This window comes from Phyllopteryx taeniolatus, chromosome 10 (genome assembly GCF_024500385.1).
Source record: "Phyllopteryx taeniolatus isolate TA_2022b chromosome 10, UOR_Ptae_1.2, whole genome shotgun sequence".
NCBI classification, from domain to species: Eukaryota; Metazoa; Chordata; class Actinopteri; order Syngnathiformes; family Syngnathidae; genus Phyllopteryx; species Phyllopteryx taeniolatus.
This window is the reverse complement of record NC_084511.1, coordinates 18,697,352-18,720,747: the sequence shown is the minus strand read 5'-3', so window position 1 is coordinate 18,720,747 and position 23,396 is coordinate 18,697,352. Positions and strand designations below refer to the sequence as shown.

Below are 23,396 nucleotides of genomic sequence, written 5' to 3'. Positions count from 1 at the left end.
TATTGTGACAGCTGTAGTGTAAAATCTGAAGGCTTTGGAAATGAGCTTCTGGGCTTCAACTGTACAGTCCAAGGATGAGGTTGAAGCCCAGCAAACAGTCCAGATGGGTCAGCAGCACACGAGCCAAAGCCATCTTTAACCTGCAGGATCAGGGAGAACCTACCTCACAACGTGAAGGGCAGATTCTCTCTCTCTCTCTCTCTCTCTCTCTCTCTCTCTCTCTCTCTCTATATATATATATATATATATATATATATATATATATATATCTGCTGACAGACACAGTTTCGAAAAGTGATCTCAGAAATGGAAGCTACCTCACTTGCTAGGGTAGCAGTAGTAGTGCAGCAATATAGCTTTATATATTGCATTCCATAAAAAATGGTTTGTCTTTTTGCATAAGCTATATAATACATCGCATTTATTATGTCTTTTTACAGACTTGTTTATTTTCATGTGGACCGGAGCATTTGAGATGCAAAGTGAGTTTTCCTTATATTAAGCATATTGATTCTAAAACATTTATGCGGCATTGCCCTGGATAACCGCTTTTAGCATATTCTCTGGAGAGATGTTTGGTAACCATAGATTATCAAGAGTGCTGTGAAAGCATGTAGCATTTGTCTGCTTGTTATTTCTTTTATGAATTTGTGCCAAGAAAACCTATGACCAATAAAGAAGCATGGTTGTAATGTAACTCAGTAATTTTTTACTTGCTCAACCAACATCTTACAATGACTTGGCCTGATGAGTTCATACTGTGATTTAGTAACTCTTAACAGTTTATTATAGAATTGACTGATTGTCATGAAAAGGTTCTGAGTTGTCAGGGAAGAGGTTTAGAAAATAGTTCTCGCTCCAGCATCCTGAAATGTGTGATTATGCAAATCAGCTTCAGCGTCTTCTTTACTGTGCACAGGAAAAGATGAAGTATTAAGATGGAGATGCCAACGATTACAATTACATTTTGTAAGTGTATTTGTCAGGCAACTGTGGGGTACATGTTTGAAAAAGAGAAAGAGAAAAACTGAGTGTGAATTTTGTTTGGGGCACATTGTTAACACAGATGTTCCAGTGCTGTGACTCAAATAAAGAACCCACTTTCTCCACTCTCCAAAGAACTCTCACCCACCGGGCTTCTATTTCTTTAGTTCAGCTTACCCGGTGTGAGATACACTTTCCAATGATACCAAACGCTATTTTATTGCTTTGACTGGCAACACCAGAAAAGCACTTGCTTCTTAATAATAAGTGAAAGGGTTTTCATTGTGCCATATTTTCACTGAAATTTTTGCAATGTAGAAATGAGACCTCAGGATGACAAAATACAAATTGTATTACTTTTTACTGAGAAAATAAAATAACTAATCTACTATACCAGCACCACACCTGTTTCCCCCTGATTCCTCCCAGCTATTAGCATCTTAGGACACAAAAAGATCACACAAGATATCAAAGAGCTGCGGGATAGATTCAAACAATTTAGGTTTCTTTTTCATCATTCGTCCTCCAGTAACTCCTATTTAACAAACCTGTTCCCATTTTGCTTCAAACCATCACTGGATTAAAATGAAATGAACACAGAGGCTGTTAAGGTGATTTTGTTGGTGCACCCTCACATGCTAAATCCATGAAAATCCCAGAAACAAAATCCACAAAAATAGCATATGGCTTGAGCATTCGCTGTATAATAAAGACTAAGCAAACAGGGATAAACGGATACTTTTGCACCAGTACTTTACTAATGTTGATTTCATAGATGATGTGAGCTTATTGTTATAGTTTTGACAAATGTTCTATAGCATCCATCTTGGAGGGCATGTGACTTGACTCAGTGTTTCCAGATACGCGTAACATGTTTTGTCCATGTTTACACAATAACTCATTGGCCAGACTATAAAACATTCATTTAATTTATACAATAAATTAAATGAAGTAGTATCAGTTTTTTGCATCTTTGTCATTTATAGCTGTGTATGCTAATTATCCAGAAACGCTTTAAATGGAGCATGCATGTTAGTCAATATATTGTGTGCAATGTCCCTGAAAAAACAAGTTGCAAAACTGATGCTCGATACGTAAAAAGATGAAATTATTTAAATCAGAACTGTGCTTTACATCAATTGCAATTGTAACTGTGAATAACCTTTGACCCAAGCACGGGACAATCCCATATCATTAAAGTCAATTATCAAACGCATCCCTAAAAAGCAGTGTTGGGAAGATTACTTTGGAAATGTAGTTGGTTACAATTACAAGTTGCCCTGTTGAAAATGTGTAACTATTTCAACTACTTGCTCAAAGTAACATAACTAATTACATTTGATTACATTTCAATTACTTTTCTGAATTTGGAACGAATGCATCAATAGGGCTCTTTGATATTTCCTCTAAAAAAATGGATTCACACCATAGAATTACTATGGAATTAACCACATATTTCTTTACACAAATAATAAACTGAAGACAAAACATGATGAAATGTAAATGAAAAATAATAATGTTTGTTGCATTATGTGTACAACATGTGGAAAACATAATACCATGTTGACCTAAAGACAAATGTGCGCAATTTAGACAATATTGCTTTATATGACAAACCCGATAAGTGAAAGTTCCATTAAAAAAAATAATAATTAAGCTCAAAATGTTCAAAAGTCAAATGGTTTTTTTTGTGTTTTTTTTTTGTGTAACTATAAGTCTAACCTTTTCAAAATCTCCGACAAACTGATAGTTTGCACCACTAGGTGGCGCTTCAAGGTCCTATTTGGAAAAATATGTCACTTTTGAGACTACTTCAAAATGTCACATGACCAGAGAGAGCCAATCACAAGTGTCGGCTTTAGAAGGAGAAAGTGATATGAAAAAAAATAATAATCTGAGTTTTTGCTGCTAATTTTCAAAGATAGCTAGTTTTAAATTACCAAAAGCAACTGTAAATTAATTTCAAATTTTCTGCCAGGGCGGCATGGTGAGCGACTGGTTAGAGCATCTGCCTCATAGTTGTGAGGACCGGGGTTCAATCCCCGGCCCCGCCTGTGTGGAGTTTACATGTTTTCCCTGTGCCTGGGTGGGTTTTCTCTGGGCACTCCGGTTTCCTCCCACATCCCAAAAACATGGTAGGTTAATTGACAACTCTAAATTGCCCGTAGGTGTGAATGTGAGTGTGAATGGTTGTTTGTTTATGTGTGCCCTACGATTGGCTGGCAACCAGTTCAGGGTGTACCCCGCCTCCTGCCCGATGATAGCTGGGATAGGCTCTAGCACTCCCGCGACCCTAGTGAGGAGAAGCGGCTCAGAAAATGGATGGATGGATGAATCTCGTTACATGTAAATAGTTGCTCACCAAATGCTAAAAAGGAACACTTCAAACGTGTATGATGTAGATGACTTTACAGGTAATCAAACACACTCAAGACCTTTCCCACAATCATATTTTTCCATTATTGTAAGATGATGATGTAACAAAGGCGATGGAGTGGACTAACAGAATTACACACTCCACCGAGATAAACAAACGCACACACTCTAGTGACGTACGCTTTTTATCTTCAGTACCACAAACAAAAAGTAATCTTAAAGCGGGATGACGCCTAGTCACAACTGGAAGCTCGGGAATTAACTTTAAGTGTGGTTCGTCAAAACATATAAATATCACTTATCCAATGTTGTATACTCACAGGACATATTAATGTATGGCTCTGCAAGCATCAACTGTGAATGATGAGGTCCTTCACTACAAGCTTTTGTTTGTTGTCTGTGCGTGTGAGGTGAGATTAGAATGATTCACCGTGATCTGTGGACATTTTCCTCTTCAGCAGCTCGGTGAGGAGGAGACTGAATGGGGTTGCCTGACATGACTGTACTTCCACAAATGATTATGTTATGACCTCCCTCATGTTGTCTCTCTTTCTCTCTGCAACACAGCTCTCCCATGACATCCTTACCCAATGTTTGCAAATGTTATGAACTGAGCTTGTGTTATCATAAATAAAAGAAATTATAAAAAGAGTAACTTTTATGGTATTGTGTTAGTATTATTACATACAATTACTAATGTTAACATTACAATAAAGGAAAGTAGTTTGAGTTGGACATACAGGAGGAGTGTGTAATTTTCCTATGTGCTCCTTATGGGACACTACTCTTAGCATATCAAACCTCAACATTTATGTTGAATGGGAATACAAAAAGCTCCCCCAATGGCAATGGTAGACATATAGTACATTCAGTTCTCTCTTGCAACTCTGAGTTTGGAAATTTCGCTTGAGATGTAAACTGATTGACCACACCGATAGCTGGTTTACATGCTAGACGTTTTTGTCATTCCAATTGAAATGATTCTGATTGAAGATCTCACGTCAACTATTTGCATGTGATGTGATCTTTTCCGATCTGGCGTTTCCGCGGGCTACTGCATTTAATCAGATCAGACGTTTTAGAGACGTGTGACATGCAAATCGAAAAACACGTGATTTATCAAGCTGGAGGTCAGTCGTCTACTTACCACAGAAGTGATTGTTTTTACACTTTTATTAAAGCAGCACCTTGATTAAAAAAAAACAAGATACAAGTGGTTAAAAACATCTCCGTCACAGCCCAGCTTTCAGTAGGAAGCACCATGTTTTCAATTCCGTAAACGATGATGGCACTGCGTATTTACATCAAGACAGAGCATGCTCAGACAGAGCGCAGCCCGACACCATGACAAAAATTCACTTTTGATCAATTCGGCAAAAGGAATATTCCAACCCTGTGAATATGAATGAAAATCCATTCCGATTCTTATTATTTTCATATGGAGCATTTTCATTCGGTTCGGGCTTCTAAACCGTTTATAATCGGAATACAAGGCTGTATTCCCAGCTGATGCTCTCTCTTGACAGACAGACAGACAGACAGATCGATAGACAAGATTGTTTCCTTAATTATGCTACAAAAGAAGAATTTCCAACACAATAGACAGACAGACAGACAGACAGATAAATAGATAGATAGATAGATAGATAGATAGATAGATAGATAGATAGATAGATAGATAGATAGATAGATAGATAGATAGATAGATAGATAGGTAAGGTCTCTTGCACACACAAACGCAGCTGTAGCAAACATATGGGACAATTCCCTGCTTTCAACCATACTTATTAAGACATTACAGCTCTTTGCACCTTGCTACACTAATCCTACAGCCTTATGCTCACTGGTACCGCAGCCAAGAGGCCCTTTATAGAGGCTCTCCCTCATCCCTACTATACCATCATATTGCTCTGTGTGTGAGCATCTGTGACTATGATGAATGGACAACGTGAAAGAGGAGAGGGTGAATGTGAGGCATTGCACAACTGAGGTCACTCAGGATAGAAATAGTGGAGACCGTGAACAAGGAAAGCAGAGAGAAAAAAAGCATAGGGAGGAAGGATTGCACACAAATACACAAATTGCATATAAAAGCAACTGCATGCACTCTACCCCTGTGTTTGCTTCTTAGGCATGCGTGTGTGCGTGTGTGTGTGTGTGTGTGTGTGCGTGTGTGCGTGTGTGCGTGTGTGCGTGTGTGTGTGCAAGGCCGAGGTAGGTTAAACTTGTTCTCCTGAAGTATTCCCAGAAGAGATTAATCATCCTGTGCTCGAATACAGCATCTTGGTCATAAATCATCACCTGACCCCCCTTGCTCTCTTGCTGCCACATGTCGTGGTAAAGTCAGGGTAAAAGGAGTGTCATTCTATAGGCATAGTGAACAAACAAATCATTCGATGGATATATGAAAGACAGGAAATCAAGCTAACGAGCAAATAGCAAATGGTAGTTCCATTAAATGATCTATCAAATGATTCAAGTCTGTGAAAGGGTAAAACAAAACCAAAAAACAACATTGGGTAGCTTGTATCCAAAAAGGATTCTAAGAAGGATATATGATTTGTGCTTTAATTGGTACAGAGACAGAGGGAAGGACCTGGAAGAGCCCGGGATGCCCGGGATGTGGAGGGTCCGAGAGGATTTTGCACACCTTGTCTTAGTCCTGGCAGCGTGCAAGTCCTCAAGGGTGGGTAGGGGTGTACCGAAAATCTTTTCAGCAGTTTTGATTGTCCGTTGCAGTCGGAGTTTGTCCTTATTTGTAGCAGCACCAAACCAGACTGTGATGGAAGAACACAGGACTGATTCGATGACCGCTGTGTAGAACTGCCTCAGCAGTTCCCGTGGCAGGCCGTGCTTTCTCAGAAGCCGCAGGAAGTACATCTTCTGCTGGGCCTCTATGTGGACGGAGTTGATGTTGATCGCCCACTTCAGGTCCTGAGAGACTGTAATTCCCAGGAACTTGAAGGTCTTGACGGTGGACACAAGGCAGCTGGACAGCGTGAGGGGCACCTGTGGCGAAGTCCACGATCATCTCTACAGTCTTGAGCGTGTTCAGCTCCAGGTTGTGTCGGCCGCACCACAGCTCCAGCCGCTCCACTTCCTGTCGATAGGCAGACTCGTCACCGTCCTTGATGAGGCCGACGACTGTGGTGTCATCTGCAAACTTCAGGAATTTGACAGCCGGGTGCGTTGAGGTGCAGTCGTTTGTGTAGACACGCTGCTTATATAGAGGAAAGGCGGACGTGACTGAGGACAGCATGTGGACGTTAAAGGGGGAAGGGTGCGCGTGAAAGAGGACGCTAAAGGCACGCCCCCAGTAGGTATATATTGGCTAAGGATCCTCGAAAATGGCACCTACGAAGAGACACGCTTACGAAACACAGTTTAAACTGCAAGCTATCAGTTACGCGGAGGAACATGGGAATCAAGCAGCCGCGAGAGAATTCAAGATCAACGAATCCATGGTTCGCAAGTGGATGACTGGGCTAAGGTATCTGCTTTGACTGTTGTCCGAGCTTTTGCGAAAGCCGGCATCATTGCTGAACAGCCCCCCGGCAACGAGACTGACTCCGACAATGACGAGATAGAACCCGGCATGTTTAATGGAGAACTTGCCCAGCTGTATAAAAGATACAGAAGATGAGGATTTGATGGATTAGTGGATGAGGATTTATCAAAAAATAACGTGAGTACATTGTTAAATACTTCAATAAAGTACAACCAAACTCACTGTTTACATTGTTACATACTTCAATAAAGTATAACCGAACTCAGTTTTGCTCCCAGTGCCTTTTTAAAAATATATGCTAGCATGCGTGCTAGCAGATGTTTTAGCGTGCATCCATGCTACCGTATGTTGTAAGCTAGCGTATGTTTTACCATGCCTGCGTCCAATAATACGGTGCGCCTTATGTATGTGTTAAATACAGAAATAGACCCCCGTAACTGAGACTACGCCTTTTAATACGGTGCGCCTTATGGTCGCGAAAATACAGTTCATTGCAAAGACACACAAATGTTTGTCCAAAGGCTATTTGAAAGGACTTCATTTAATCTTTATTTAATATGAATTTATGCTGTAGTCTCAATGAATTTTAACATTTCCTTCTACCTTACACATGCATGTGTACCTTACACATGCATGAGTTAATAATGCTCATAAGAGATATGAAACATGATTTTTTTTTTTTTGATGCCTCAACATTCACGAACACTATGGGTATCACAATATACTCTATGGTTAGTAAAGAAAGAATATGAACTATCAGGACATATTTATTACATGTGTTCATTGCTGGGTATCGTGAACACTACAATGTGTTTTGATCAATTCATACCAAAATTGTTTAGCTGAATAGCGCTTGATAATCATTCAATTGACAATCCACTGTAAACAGCCCAAGCAAAAATTGTTGTTCCTCTACAAATCTGATAGTTTTATAAGGTAATTTAGTATAATTTTATATTACATAATACAGTAAAAAATAATCTCAGTAATCGCCATCAAAAACATTTGACTGGCAGGGTCTCACTTGGGGCCAGCACAACTGACCAGTTGAAAAAATCCAAAACAAGATAAAATAAGTAATTGAGCTAACATTTGGTTAGTCTTAGCTTATACGTTTTCCAATTGTTCCTTGTGTGCTAGCACACTTTCTGCAAGCCAGGCTCCAGTCGTGAAAGACAGATTGTTTAGAATGAACAGCTGTATCCGACTGGCGTTTTGGTTCCAACAGCTAAAACAGTATGTTTATCCTTTATATATTTCCTTATTTTTCCTCATTCGCTTTAATCACTGAATGTGTTCATATAATATATAGTGTATCTCATTGGCATTGAAACTAACAACCCTAGATCCTGTACTTGAGTGGTCACTAATACTGCTGGAGCAGCATGGAGCCCTCTTGTACATTATGTACCCACACACTAAAATGATTCGACCTTGTTTATTTCAGAATATGAGTTTTGTTGGTGTTCAGCATTTACATACAGTACATTGATGAATGCATCCATCCATCCCATCCACTTTCTGAGCCGCTTCTCCTCACAAGGGTCGCGTGAGTGCTTGAGCCTATCCCAGCTATCTTCGGGCAGGAGGCGGGGTACACCCTGAACTGGTTGCCAGCCAATCGCAGGGCACACATAAGCAAACAACCATTCGCACTCACGTTCACACCTACGGGCAATTTAGAGTCTTCAATTAACCTACCGTGCATGTTTTGGGGATGTGGGAGGAAACCGGAGTGCCCGGACAAAACCCACACAGGCACAGGCAGAACATGCAAACTCCACACAGGCGGGGCCAGGGATTGAACCCCGGTCCTCAGAACTGTGATGCAGATGCTCTAACCAGTCGTCCACCGTACCGTCTGACGAATGCATATTTGCCAAAATTGGTTTGTATTTGCCTAAATAATTACTTTTTTTTTAATCCAGTATATATTTATGATGTCTGAAATCTCAATTTAAAAACATACAGTAATGGTATTTGTGAAACAAATTGCAGTAACTGCAATAAGGATACCATACTGTATGTTGCTACACCAATGTTGAAGGGCAGGGGGAAGCCATTAGACACTCCCCATCCATTGATGAAGCTTTTACACCTTCATGCTCACATTCACTAATGTAGTATATGTTGCAATTCAGCCAGAAATAAAATGTCTGTTCGCTCAGTTATGTTCAAGTGAAGGAAATTGATTCTTTAATAAAAATTCAACAGCCAAGTTTCATTACGTTTCTGAGCTTATTCTCTTTCCCTGGTGGGGTGGAAAAATATCAGTTTATTAAATTACTTTCTGAAAAGTCTCGGGGGATGCCATCTTAACTCCCGTCCTCTTCCAGAAGGCCATTTTAGACTGTAACTAGGCATGTCTGCTTAGTAAGGCAGGCGGAGTGAAGGCGCAAGCACATGTAACCGAAGCATGGGAAGCACACCACATATTCTGAAATCAATGGCTGCCAAATAGTTTGTGGTAATTCCATTGAATGCAGCAGGGCACTGAATGAGCCCATAAATCCATGTTGAGGGAGTTTTTGTACAATAAATGGCAAGGCTGCTGTAATTTGAAATTGCAAATGACGAATGTGAGTACAGATGCATGCATGGGTACACAGCTAAAAAGGGTAGACTTCTCCACACCTCCCTCAACCTATATTACCACCTAACATTTATTTTATTTTTTTTAAATCATCAATCACAGTTACATATACCATGATTCAAATGGATCCTGAGTCATGTATTAGGGCTTTCAGGGATTAATTTATCATATTTTCTTTTGCTATTTTAAAGTAACACAGGAAACACACACTGAACAAAGCACAGACAGATCGGCAGACGGACTGTTGGACAGTCGTTTTACTGCCATCGAGACCAATGAAACAAGCTCTGTACCTGTGACAGATCCAGCCTGCCTGACCAGCCTGTCCAGCTGCACAGCATCCTTTTTTAATGCTGCCTTCACAGCACAACATAGTTTAGAAATGCAGTTTGACCAAGGTGTCCAATGGCGGTGCAGTTCGATTGTGCAGGAGGGTGGGACAAAATAATTATCTACAGCATGGTGAAAGCATACATGTTTACTGAGAAAACCTATGTTTGTGTTCATCAAATTAAATGACTTGTTTGTCAATATTTTTAAAAAAAGAGAGAGAGATTGCCGGCACGGTAGGCGACTGGTTAGCACATCTGCCTCACAGTTCTGGGTTCAAATCCTGGCCCCGCATGTGTGGAGTTTGCATGTTCTCCCCGTGCCTGTGTGGGTTTTCTCCGGGGACTCCGGTTTCCTCCCACATCCCAAAAACATGCGTGGTAGGTTGATTGAAGACTCTAAATTGCCTGTTGGCGTGAATGTGAGTGTGAATGGTTGTTTGTTTCTATGTGCCCTGTGATTGGCTGGCGACCGGTTCAGGGTTTACCCCGCCTCCCGCCCAAAGATAGCTGGGATAGGCTCCAGCAGCCCGCGACCCTAGTGAGGATAAGTGGTCAAGCAAATGGATGGATGGATGGAGCAAGTGAGATTGAATAATAGTGAAATCACAGATGAGATGTCTGTCCGGACATTAGTTTTTTTGTTTTTTTTTAGACACAGGTCCCAAAAAGTGGATGTATCTAAGGGAAAGAAGATATCTGATCACCATACCATTTCTACTTTCCATATGAAATGAAAGATGATTGACGTTTCTCTTTATTGCTAAGCCATTAACGTGAACATCTTACATACCTGGCACTAACCTTAGACATTATTCATGAGTTCATATGTTGGAAAGCCCATACTGTAGGTTGGCGAAGGTAGGCTACGTAACAAGAACTACGTCAGTAAGCCCACAAAGCGCCACAGGCATGTGAGGAGGTTGAGTTCAAACCAGTTAGTCAGTTGACAGACTGGTGTATAGACATTAGTAACAAATGTCATCCTGTGCTGCCATCATTTGCCTTTCAAAAAAACCCAGGATCTAGGAGTGTAGTCATTAAAGATTTAGACTGCTCTCAGAGAGCTTTACCTTTTGTAAAGCACAGCATCCCCGTGAACTTAGTGAGGAAAAGCGGTACAGAAAATGGATGGATGGATAGCTCATGTTGGCTGTCTCAAACCACACATTCTTATGAACACACACAGGGACACAGACTATACCAAGCTTTGTTTGAGCAACACAATGAGTCACCCTATAGAAATCATATGCGGTATTTGAGAGTTTTGTTGTTCATAAAGGTCACAAAAAAGAGGAATAGATGGGAGCGTGGCATTTATGACATTCTAATTTCAATATAAAGTCAGAGAAAAGCACACTAAATACTGGAACTATTCTTCTTCCAGTCCTCAATATAAAATCTGGTGCCAGAAAAAAAATCAAAGTTTCTCTTTGTATTTAATATAATATTGTCTGGAATTGATTACTTATTATGTTACGAACTCTGAGGCTATCCATCCATCCATCCATTTTCTGAGCCGCTTCTCCTCACTTGGGTCGCGGGCGTGCTGGAGCCTATCCCAGCTGTCATCGGGCAGGAGGCGGGGTACACCCTGAACTGGTTGACTCTGAGGCTAATTTTGTTTAATTTTTCTTGGCTGTCATTTTTAACAATCAACATTCCAAAAAAGAGATATAGAGGGACAATCTTCTGCTGTATAGTTCACATTATGTCTCTCCATCCTACTTCAAGAAAGTTAATCGGCAATGAACCAGAGTGTGCTCCAAAAACAAGCACACACACACACACACACACACACACTCACACACACACGCACACAAACAAAACACCGTCCAAAATAAACTTATGTATCCACTAATTTGTGTATCCTTGCAAATAATCAAGTTTACAGTACTCTTTTACCAGAAAATATTGTTTTTTTATAGAAACTACATACTGACAGAGTAGTATTTAATGTGCCTCAGCAGGGTCCTTGGTAGATTTGCCATAAATGCTGAAATGATATGACTGAAAAAACTAAGAACAATTGAATGTATTCAATGGTAAAGTTGAACAATCTACTTAACACTTCTGAAAAGATACCACAAAATATCAAGATCAAAGTTGTAGCAACATCTAACTATAATATGGCACGATTGCTTTTTACACACAATGCAGTAACATTGTCACAGCTGGGCTTGCTTTTACACAGCAAGTCGGGATCCTGGAATGAGAAAACAAGATGCATGAAGGCGTTTTCCAGCTTCCCAAAACTTCATTTACAATGCCTTACAATGTTTTACATTTACCACAAAGGCCATTCTTGCTAAACAAAACATGTGGTGGTAAACAACCGTGGGTCCTGTAACACCACAGAGGGGATGAATACGACAAATTATACCACTTCACTCCCATGCCCTGCCAAAAAATAACACCATATAAACTAATGAAATTTCATCCATCCATCCATTTTCTACCGCTTACCCGAGGTCGGATCGCGGGGGCAGTAGCTTTAACAGGGACGCCCAGACTTCCCTCTCCCCAGCCACTTCATCCAGCTCTTCCGGGGGCAACCCGAGGCATTCCCAGGCCAGCCCAAAGACGTAGTCTCTCCAGAGTGTCCTGGGTCGTCCCCGGGGTCTCCTCCCGGTGGGACGTGCCCGGAACACCTCACCAGGGAGGCGTCCAGGAGGCATCCGAATCAGATGCCCCAGCCTCCTCATCTGGCTCCTCTCGATGTGGAGGAGCAACAGCTCTGCTCTGAGATCCTCCCGGATGATCAAGCTTCTCACCCTATCTCTAATAGAGAGCCCGGACACCCTGCGGAGGAAACTCATTTCGGCCGCTTCTATCCGGGATCTTGTTCTTTCGGTCACGACCCACAGCTCATGACCATAGGTGAGGGTAGGAACATAGATTGACCGGTAAATCGAGAGCTTCGCCTTTCGGCTTAGCTCCTTCTTTACCACAACGGACCGATACAAAGTCTGCATCACTGCAGACGCTGCACTGATAGGCTTGTCGATCTCCCGTTCCATTCTTCCCTCACTCGTGAACAAGACCCCAAGATACTTGAATTGCTTCACTTGGGGCAGGACCTCATCCCCGACCTGGAGAAGGCACGCCCCCCTTTTCCAACTGAGGACCATGGTCTCAGATTTGGAGGTGCTGATTCTCATCCCAGCCGCTTCACACACGGCTGCGTACTGCTCCAGTGAGATCACGGTTTGATGAAGCCAACAGAACCACATCATCTGCAAAAAGCAGAGATAGAGATGCAATACTGAGGCCACCAAACCGGACCCCCTCTTCGCCTCGGCTGTGCCTTGAAATTCTGTCCATAAAAGTTACGAACAGAATCGGTGACAAAGGGCAGCCTTGGCCGAGTCCAACCCTCACCGGGAAAGAGTCCGACTTACTGCCGGATATGCGGACCAAACTCTGACTCCGGTCGTACAGGTACTGAACAGCCCGTATTAGGTGGTTCGGTACCCCAGAGATAGGAGAGCCCACCTCAGAGAACTCTGCTTCCTCATGGGAAGGCGTGTCAGTAGAATTGAGGTCTTCGAAGTATTCTCCCTACCGACTCACAACATCCCGAGTCGAGATCAGCAGCGCCCCATCCCCACTATACACAGTGTTGATGGTGCACTGCTTCCCCCTCTTGAGACGCCAGATGGTGGACCAGAATTTCCTCGAAGCAGTCCGGAAGTCTTTATCCATGGCCTCACCGAACTCCTCCCATATCAGAGTTTTTGCTTCAGCGACCACCAAAGTTGCATTCCGCTTGGCCAGCCGGTACCCACCAGCCGCCTCAGGACTCCCACAGGGCAAAAAGGCCAGATAGGACTCCTTCTTCAGCTTGAGGGCATCCCTCACCGGGTTCGGGGATTGCCGCCACGACCACCTTACGGCCACAGATCCGGTCGGCCACCACAGCAATGGAGGTGCGGAACATGGTCCACTCGGACTCGATGTCCCCTCCCTCCCCCGGAACATGAGCAAAGTTCTGTCGGAGGTGGGAGTTGAACCTCCTTCTGACAGGGAATTCTGCCAGACGTTCCCAGCAGACCCTTACAATACGTTTGGGCCTTCCACGCCGGACCGGGATCTTCCCCCACCATCGGCGCCAACTCACCACAAGGTGGTGATCAGTTGACAGCTCCGCCCCTCTCTTCACCCGAGTGTCCAAGACATGCGGCCGCAAGTCCGATGACACAACCACAAAGTCGATCATCAAACTGTGACCGAGGGTGTCCTGGTGCCAAGTGCACGTCTGGACACCCTTATGCTTGAACATGGTGTTCATTTTGTGTGATGAGCACAGAAGTCCAATAACAGAACACCCTAATGAAATGTTTTCAACTGAAAATGGCTCAAAATTGCATTTTAATTTTCGGACCAAAAAACTTCTGTTACTGAAATAAAACAGGATGTTGTTTTATGATGCTGGTAATATCAAGCCAGCACGCAGTTGTGTACACTATATTATAAAAAATTAAAAATTAAATACAAAAAAAAAACGGCGTGTCTGCATTGAACAGTTTTCCCTGCTTTCCGTGTTCGTATAGGGCAATGCTTGTTGCACGCTATTATGCACTGCCCCAGCTACCTACGAGCTATAGCTAACGCAGCTAAATATGATGCAGAGCTGCATCCGCGTTATACTGGAGAGGATCATAAAAAGGCAGCATGTAAATAATAGTAAATACATTTAAATAACAAATATTGAAGCCATAACTTATTAATAATTAGGATTATAGGTTAATGATTACGTTGTAAAATTGAACAGTATGCATAATTATTTTATCCTGTTACATAATATACAGCAATAACTTTCCCTCTGTAATCTTCTTGACATAATTTTAAACGCATGGAAATTCCAACAAATTGTTCTAGAAGTGAATTTATACAGGTTGGCAGCTCTGCAGTCATATCCATAAATGACATTTTATTAATAATTGAAATAGTAATTTCTTTTGGGGTTTTGGCTCTTGGTTTTCGGGCTTGGGTTCCTCATTTTTGGTTTCGGTCAAGAAACTGGTATTTTCATTACTAATATAAACAATATCTCGCCACATTGCAAGATAAAGAACACCTACCTTTTCTCTAAAGCTTGGAATTCTTAATCAGTTCTGATACAAGGTTATTTTTCCTTCCATTACCACAACACTGTTTACCAAAAAAATAAGATGCTTCGGGAGTTATGTACTGTGCCGCATAAGCCTTATCTGTTTAAATTTAAATTTAAATTGTCAAAATTTACCTGACGTAATACCATCCATGCCATCAACTCCATTTACCAATGAAGTACTGAACACCCGCCTTAGGCTTACCATGGATCAAAATCAACAACAACAAAACAATGACAGCTTTGGGCTGCAGGTGATGCAGGCTGCTCTGAATGAATCAACATTTGTTTTTTTTTGTTTGTTTTTTTCAGTCTTCCAAAACATACAAAGGTACAAACCCAAAATAGGCCAAAAGATGCTGCTTAGCTTTCCACTAGTTGTCTTGGTAAGATACTAGAAACGACATAATTGGTTCATTGATTAATCATATAATCTATTTTATTTTGTATAATTTATTGTTGATTGATTACTACTGTGCTGTAAACAGTAGAGGCGCTGTTTGTGGCGTAAAAGTTTTTTTTACTTAAAACCAGGAAGACCTCCGCTATATCACAACTCCTTCAGGCAGTATTATTCTACTGTTAGCATTGAAACAGCAGTTCAAATAATTCACATAAATATTCTCAATTCCTAATAAAATAATAATTACACTCGCTCAATGGAGCATTAATTTTACACAGAATCAATTATATTTTTAGTCAAATACCTACCCTACTTACAACACTATCAGGCATGTCCATACTTTTTTGTTGTTAAGTAACTTGTCAAGTGAACAACAAACAGTAAAAGTTGTCATTGGATACATTTTTATGTTCAACTAGAATATTGCAATTGAGTGGAACATGCTGATGTATAACTATCAAGTAAAGTCAACATTTTATTTCATATTTTCGGACACAGAACATGAAGCTAACAACTAAGGGGTACATTACTGTCATTTAGGTAATTACAACTGCATGAATTGTCATTATTGATGCAATTGTGCCTTTTTTTTTAAATGTAAAAGAGACATTTGACTGTAATTTGGCAATACCACAAGACTTGCTGTGCTACAAACATTCAACCCACCATGTCTGTTCATTATCTAACTCTGAGTGGGCTTTGAATTCGTTTGGAAGGACAAACTGTATTAACTGGGCTCTCAGTACCAACATGGGTCATGCCTCGTGTGAAAACGGCATTAGTGAAATTGGACCCTTGAGGTTTTCTAATGCTCTTTTCCATCTGTTTGCCTGTATGAATGTTAAGTGTTGTATCTACACAATAAAGTACAAAATACAGCACCAGGGTCACAGTGGATATAACAGCCCCTGAAGAAGACACACTGTCCCAAGAGTATGCTTATTTGATGCACGTCTTTTCATATGCATACGTTGTATACTGACGTGCTTATGCATTGGGGTTATTGTGTGAAGCCTCTATCTCTAATCCCCTAATCTGTTGAACCCTGGAAATCTCTGCAGTCATCTGTCAACCAGGTCAGAGAAGGGCTCAACACTAAAGCACATGCATACACACACAGCCAAAAACATGAACACACACACACACACATGCGTGCACAGTGAGAGTAATTTAGTCAACAGGGTCAGCCTCATTCAGTCTAATAAAGATTGATGCTCCTCTTTCCAAACCTCACAGGTGTTTTAGTAAAATGTAGACATACGTAACCCAAATAGAGGCAGTGAAAGCAGGCAGAGAAAGGTAAAGCTTCACTCTAATTATTTTCAGCAGTAAATTAACAACCGCACGTTCCTGTGCAGTCAGGAATGGTGTCTGTATAAAAGTTAATTTGCAAAGTTCATTCGTTTCTAGGATTGATTGTGAGATTTCATTTGGGTCTCAAAAGAAATTCAGAAGCATTTCTTCCACAGTTGTTTCATTCAAAATGTCTCCACAGGCTCAATGTGTTTATTAAGTCTGATTATTTAGTCTTTAAGAGTATATGTCGTCATTGCCAGTTTACCTGTTCTGGTCATATGGTTGCAGGTATCATTAATGAACAAAGCTCATTATCAGTTGGGTCATGATGGTTTGTCATTTTTAAGAGGCGGGTCTCCAAAAAGGAGGTTTAGGAAATACTGATGGCAGGCAGATAATCTTATGGCACATAAAGTCCAGCAAGGACACAGACTCTGAGAACCTCTAATGCTCTGACGCTTGTGTCGGGTCTAAAGCCCAAAGGTCTGTCTGTTTATTTATACATATATATATATATATATATTTGTGTGTGTGTGTGTGTGTGTGTGTGTGTTTGTGAGTGTAGGTGTGGGTGGGTTGATGGGTATGTGCCAAATAGGACACCCTGAGGCTTTGTCTGTAGATTGTGGTTGACATGGCCTGCTTCTGTCCAGAGTGTGCTCCTATTAGTGCTCGGCGCTCGCACATATGCAAGCACATACACACACTCACACGAACACACAATGATGCCTGACACAAAGGTGACAAGTGCTTGTATATTTGTCCATAAAAAACACAATGTATATTTACCATACTGTATATACATAGTTTTAAGTGCATAGTGATCACACTGCAATCTTGAGGCTTTGCTTTCCTTTTGAATTGTACGATCCTGTCAAGAGATCAAGATAGAAGAAAAGAATGACAAACTACATAGACTGATAGATCCCACAGACTCATGACTAGCCTACTTGACGAGAGCTAAACGTGGAGGAGGAGAAGTTACCCAGAGAAACTGTATGGGTTACATGGTAGTGTGATCTCAGCAGGGTGGATCATCATCTCTCTGCGCTGTCATATCATAAGAAAATGGTAACTGCTGGACTATGGCACCTACTGTACAGCTTGTGCGTGACACTTTTACCCTTCAAGTTGTCCCGGCAGAAATTGGTGGGAACTTGCAAACGCATTATGTCTACAAGCATGCCAAATGAAAACAAAATAACATGCAAAATGAATGGCTTCCTTCAGTGTACTGCAGACTTAGCTGGGCTATAGCATTCAGCATAGATTTACAATGTAGTTCTTTCATGTCGCATTTGTGCCTATAACCATTTTTTTTTAAAACAGTCCATTTCAAGTGACCTATATCCATTATAACTGCATATATTATTGATCGTCTGAAAAAAACAGAATGCAGCCACACCCAAAACACAGGTGTAAGGGTTGATTGAGGTAAGTGTGTGTCGTCTTTTCCAGTAATTCGATCTTGCAGTTTCAGGTGTTGGGAAATATCACCTTGTCACTAGTTACTGTAAATATGATTTAAAAATTAAATATGAGCTAAAAGCACATGACATACTTTAAGTTTTGGTGGAGTAGAATCAATTATTTAGAGAAAAACAGCTATTGGACTATGGAATTTCAGGGTTGGCACTGGGTCATGCCTAGATCACAAACCAGGATTTAAGCCCCGATATTGGGCCGATTAGCTATCGTGGGCGATTTCCCAGATCGGGCCTGACATCTTTTGTCCGACCGACGATTTGGCCCTACGATAGCCCTACGACGCCAAAGTCTAGCGCGTTTGATGTTTTTGGATATCTTCTGCGTAGTGTGACATATCAACGACAACACACCTTGACATCAACCAATAGGATTGCGTATTGTGACCAGCGCATCACCTACCGTGCTTGCTATCAACATACTTGGCACCGTTGTCAACATTTATTCATGCGCACAAACTAATGCTTACCGAAGCTTTAGCACATGATTCGACAGAATGCCGCCATGTTTGCGTAAACCGTTAGTGCTAGCACTAGCTTGCTAGGCTACATAACGTTTTGTTGCCTGCTTGCAAGTCGTATCACATTAAAAGTATGTGAACATACCTCAAGCAATCCTTGTATGTACATTCTCTCCCGAGCACCGGTGACGACAACCACACGTTTTTCCTCATCTTTTTGTTCTTTTTCCCCCCACACAATACATTGGCGCGATCCATTGTTGTTGTCATCGCCATGGTAACGGGTGTATCCGGTCATGTTGACCGGTGACACATTTTCTGGTTCCGCCTCTCCGACAGTGTTTGATTTGAAAAGATAAAGCCCAGTGATCTTAAAAGATGGGATACGGTCCTATCGGAATACAAGACCGTGCTTGTCAACGTGGTTGATGTTGTCAACATTTATTCACGCATACAAACATTTGTTTACTTAAGATTTATTGGAATACACATCGTGTAGTGTTGCTACTGTCTGACCGAGATTCGGCAAGATTTTATGGCAGTAGTATGACATAGTGCAATCGTGAAAGACCAAATTTGTCTTGTAGTCTGATCCAGGCATTAGCCAGTGTGGCTAAACCGTATAAAAAATTCCTAGCCACACTTCTGTGTACTTAGCCACAGCATCATGTGTGTTTATGTGACTAAATGTTTAGCCAAACTTAATAAGTCCTCGTCACTGGGAAGCTAATAAGCTTCTAACGATGTGTGCTCAATTAAAACTACCAAGTTATCAATCAGGACTAGGGCTGATCGATTTGTGAAAATACTCTAATTACGATGTTGTTCTTCTTTTTTTTAACAAATTTTGAGATTTTGATTTAGCATGCAATTTTTTGTGGTAAGTTTATCTTCAGCATGATTCAGGAAACACAAGAAGGAAATTATTCTCTAGTATGACGAACATGACATTGGATATACCCTACAAATAAACAACTCTTTCCTTTTGGCCAGCCCGAAATGTTATAATGAATTCATTTAAATAACAAATCTTTATTTTACCAGTGAACTGTAAAAAAAAAAAAAAAAAAAAACCTTCCATCAAATTGACATTGATTTAACTTCATGCCTTGTAAAAATGTAATACTGTATCATGACGCTCTTGCCAGTATCAGCCGAGTATAGAGATAAAAAAAATAACTTTTCATCACTAAGATGTGATTATAAAAGCGAACGCAGGAAAACATGGTCTAAATTACATAACTCACCTTTTGTCCAAATTTAACTAAAGTACAATACTTTTGATATTGGGTGAGAACGGCATGACAACCAAATTGTGATTAGCGGTCCGTGCATTGATGAAGAAGGAAGCTAGCTAGCTGCGAGAACTAATGGGAATTGCAAGACACGATGCCCATCAACATTTCTAACACATGGTATGTACGGTAATATACTTCAATTAGGAGGCGAGCGGCATCGGGTCTTATCGTCTCCGACGCACCACTTCCCGCATCTGGAAAACCCCGTGAGCCTGTCTGCTTGGTGAGCAGCGGCTGGACTACTGCTCTCCCGAGTTCACGCTCACTGAAGCATTGTAGCATTTTACGAAGCGGGCGGAAAAAAATAAACCACTAACACCATTAACACACAGAATGAGAGCGCTCAACTTAACTTTTATCAGGAAGGGCTTTTGACGCGGGCGATTTTGATTTGCCAGTGTTGCTAACGTGGGCAATATTCACTTCGCCACATCCTGTTTCATTAACCCACTGGCAAGGTGGCGAATGGGCAGCACGAACACTGGATTGGGTGACACCCACCATGTCTGTTAAGCAAATTCAGTTTAGCTAAGGTATACCGTTGTCACTCATCTGCACAAAAAAAATTGACATGGCTGTCTGTATTTGGTTTATTAAAACAAAATAAGGAATTTCCTCTTCGCTGTGCTGTCTGTCTTAATTACGAAGTGAAAGGAGGAGTTTGTGGGCCACAGCTGAAGTACGTGTTTTGATGGACAGTGGCCATACATGGCTTCTTGAAACACTTTTTCATTGGTTGTTGCTTACTTACTTTTAAGAGGACACAAAAAATTGTTACAATTCAAAATGAACACACAACATATTTTGACAGCGGCAATGATAAAAAATATACACAAATACTGTTGCTGCTTACACCAAGCATTCCTGCGCACTTGAACCACTCGTGAGCAGTTTAAGAATACAATAAATAGATATTAATAAATGTGGAAATATGAGAAGACAGATTTGATCATGCAGAGGCACAATTGTGAGTCTCATGCAGAGTGGGATTGTGAGGGGGTCATATAGTGACATAAGAGAGTTTTTGTTTAGGCGCAAAGGCAATTTGAGAGAAAAGGGGATTGTTGACTATAACACTTATTTATGACCTTTACAGACAAAACTGTGATTAAAACACAATAGTCAGAACACCTGTGATTTGCATTTCTTTTTTGGTTTTGTTTTGTTTTTACAGCATGGCGCGTGTGATGGCACTCGTGCACGTTTGCTGCATCCCGAATACATGCTTAAAGAAATACCTCCACTACACGAATACACGCACACAAACGCGCGCGCGCGCGCGGCAGCGTATTCAAGCAAAAGGAGCACGTTCGGGCTATTGTCATCCAAGTGCAGGCTCTTCCCATTCACGATTGTGAATATTATTTTATGAAAGGCACCTGAATGTCATGACTACCCACGCTCTTTGACACAAGATTGCATCCACGCGTCGCACGAGCATCCACAGAAGCTGAAGACAAACAATCATCGTAAGCGTCTTTGCAGCCGGATATTTTAAATATCACGTACCTGTTTTCCAGAAATGTTCAGCGTTCAGCGCATAATCCTCCTCCTTCGACTTGCAACTTTTTTTCCCTCTCTTGCCGCCAAACAAAACGCTTTAAAACGTGTATTTTAGTGCATACTTATATTTGCCTCGTTGATCCTAATAAGACGCTACAGTATGCGGACAAACTGGGAGAAGGTGGCCAAAAAAAATCTTCCGCACAACGTTTTAGCGGGACTCAAACGGAGCAATCCATCCGGTATCAAAGCAGGGGGAAAAAAATAGAGAAAGAGAGCTAACTTTATAAACTGGTCACAGCGTTGACAAACGCAGCAATGCGGAAACGTCGAGCCTCCACCGAAGAGAAAGAGTCAGTCAGACAAGCTGTCGGACATGCTGTGAGGAGACATCAACAAACGGCGATGACCGAGGCTCGGGAGCGCGCGTTCACGGTCGAGCCAGCGGTCATTATTGTCTGTGCGTGCAGGCTTTAATCCACACACATACATACAGCATCCTTACAAGAAGCGGCCAGGTACAATTGAAGCCATTCATCTCTTGGTTGTTCTGCACTTTTGCAACCAAATCACGATTTCATTCTTTCAACAACTGGTAGTATCCAATTAAAGAACAACGTGCTTTCTCAGGCCCGGTAGTTCACTCATTTATATCATAATGTTATATACATATATATGTCATATCATAATGTTATATATATATATATATATATATATATATATATATATATATAACATTATGATATATATATATATATATATATATATATATAACATTATGATATATATATATATATATATAAAACACACACTCGCACACAATATGTAGCCTACTGAAGCTTCTGTAAGGCGAGATAATAAAAATAATTAAAACAAAAAAAACACTGTCTGGTCACTTCATCAGGTACACCGGCACATTCTAATGAGATCCAAAAGAAGAGTATTCTTCCCTTATGAGTTTTGACTGACACTGTCTCATTGGTATTGTTTTTAAAAAAAATAGGAGTGTTCATGTAGTTTGCACTATAATCTTTCTAATACTGTAGTTATAGTTGTTCCCGGGCATAATCACATAATAAGGCAGACGGAATACTCGATGATAGAATTGCTTCTCGGTGATGCAGTGCAGCTTTAAATATTCCTATTTAAATATTATATATATATATATATATATATATATATATATATATATAAAACACACACTCGCACACAATATGTAGCCTACTGAAGCTTCTGTAAGGCGAGATAATAAAAATAATTAAAACAAAAAAAACACTGTCTGGTCACTTCATCAGGTACACCGGCACATTCTAATGAGATCCAAAAGAAGAGTATTCTTCCCTTATGAGTTTTGACTGACACTGTCTCATTGGTATTGTTTTTTAAAAAAAATAGGAGTGTTCATGTAGTTTGCACTATAATCTTTCTAATACTGTAGTTATAGTTGTTCCCGGGCATAATCACATAATAAGGCAGACGGAATACTCGATGATAGAATTGCTTCTCGGTGATGCAGTGCAGCTTTAAATATTCCTGATTGTAACGTTCAACAGTGCACAATGTAATAATCTGATCTAGTTGGTACAGTTTAATTTTAAATAGATCTCTAGGGGCCTTCACTGTAATTACCGTATTGTAGGTCGAAGGGACCCTAGATGGAGACAGTCTGAAACACTCAACGTAAAAAAGCGTAACAACACATAATGTCTGAAAACTGGAATCACTTGTCACCAAAATGCATGTGGACATCTCTACGAATACCCACTTCAACCTCTGAAATTACCATAACGATTGTCCTTATATTTGGGATTTGATTGATGTTAAGCATTTTCCTCTCCATACGGCACAATATACAAACACAATTTTAAAAAAAAACAGGCAGTACAAAAAAATTACAAAAATTACAATTATATGAAGCAAAGCAGAAACCCTTTGTTAAAATTTAAACAGTATGAGCAAGGGTGAGCAAAAACAGAAGGACTGTTGTTAAATTGAGTAAGCAGTCCAGAATAAGTATTTTTGGAGTTGTACGTGTTACGTGTCATTAT

The 23,396-nt window shown here is 40.7% G+C and overlaps 1 protein-coding gene across 21 annotated transcripts in view; it reads right to left on the bottom strand.

The window, feature by feature from the left end:
* The window catches only part of tenm2a (teneurin transmembrane protein 2a), a 262,652-nt gene extending 240,894 nt beyond the window's left edge, over nt 1–21,758 (bottom strand). For 15 of the 21 annotated variants that reach the window (XM_061787016.1, XM_061787025.1, XM_061787022.1 and 12 more), the window contains exon 1: nt 21,355–21,758. The gene's annotated coding sequence lies outside the window, so the exon portion shown is untranslated. The remainder of the gene's footprint in view (nt 1–21,354) is intronic. The other 6 variants (XM_061787034.1, XM_061787044.1, XM_061787031.1 and 3 more) reach the window with 1 other exon arrangement.
* Between the last annotated feature and the right edge of the window lie 1,638 nt (nt 21,759–23,396).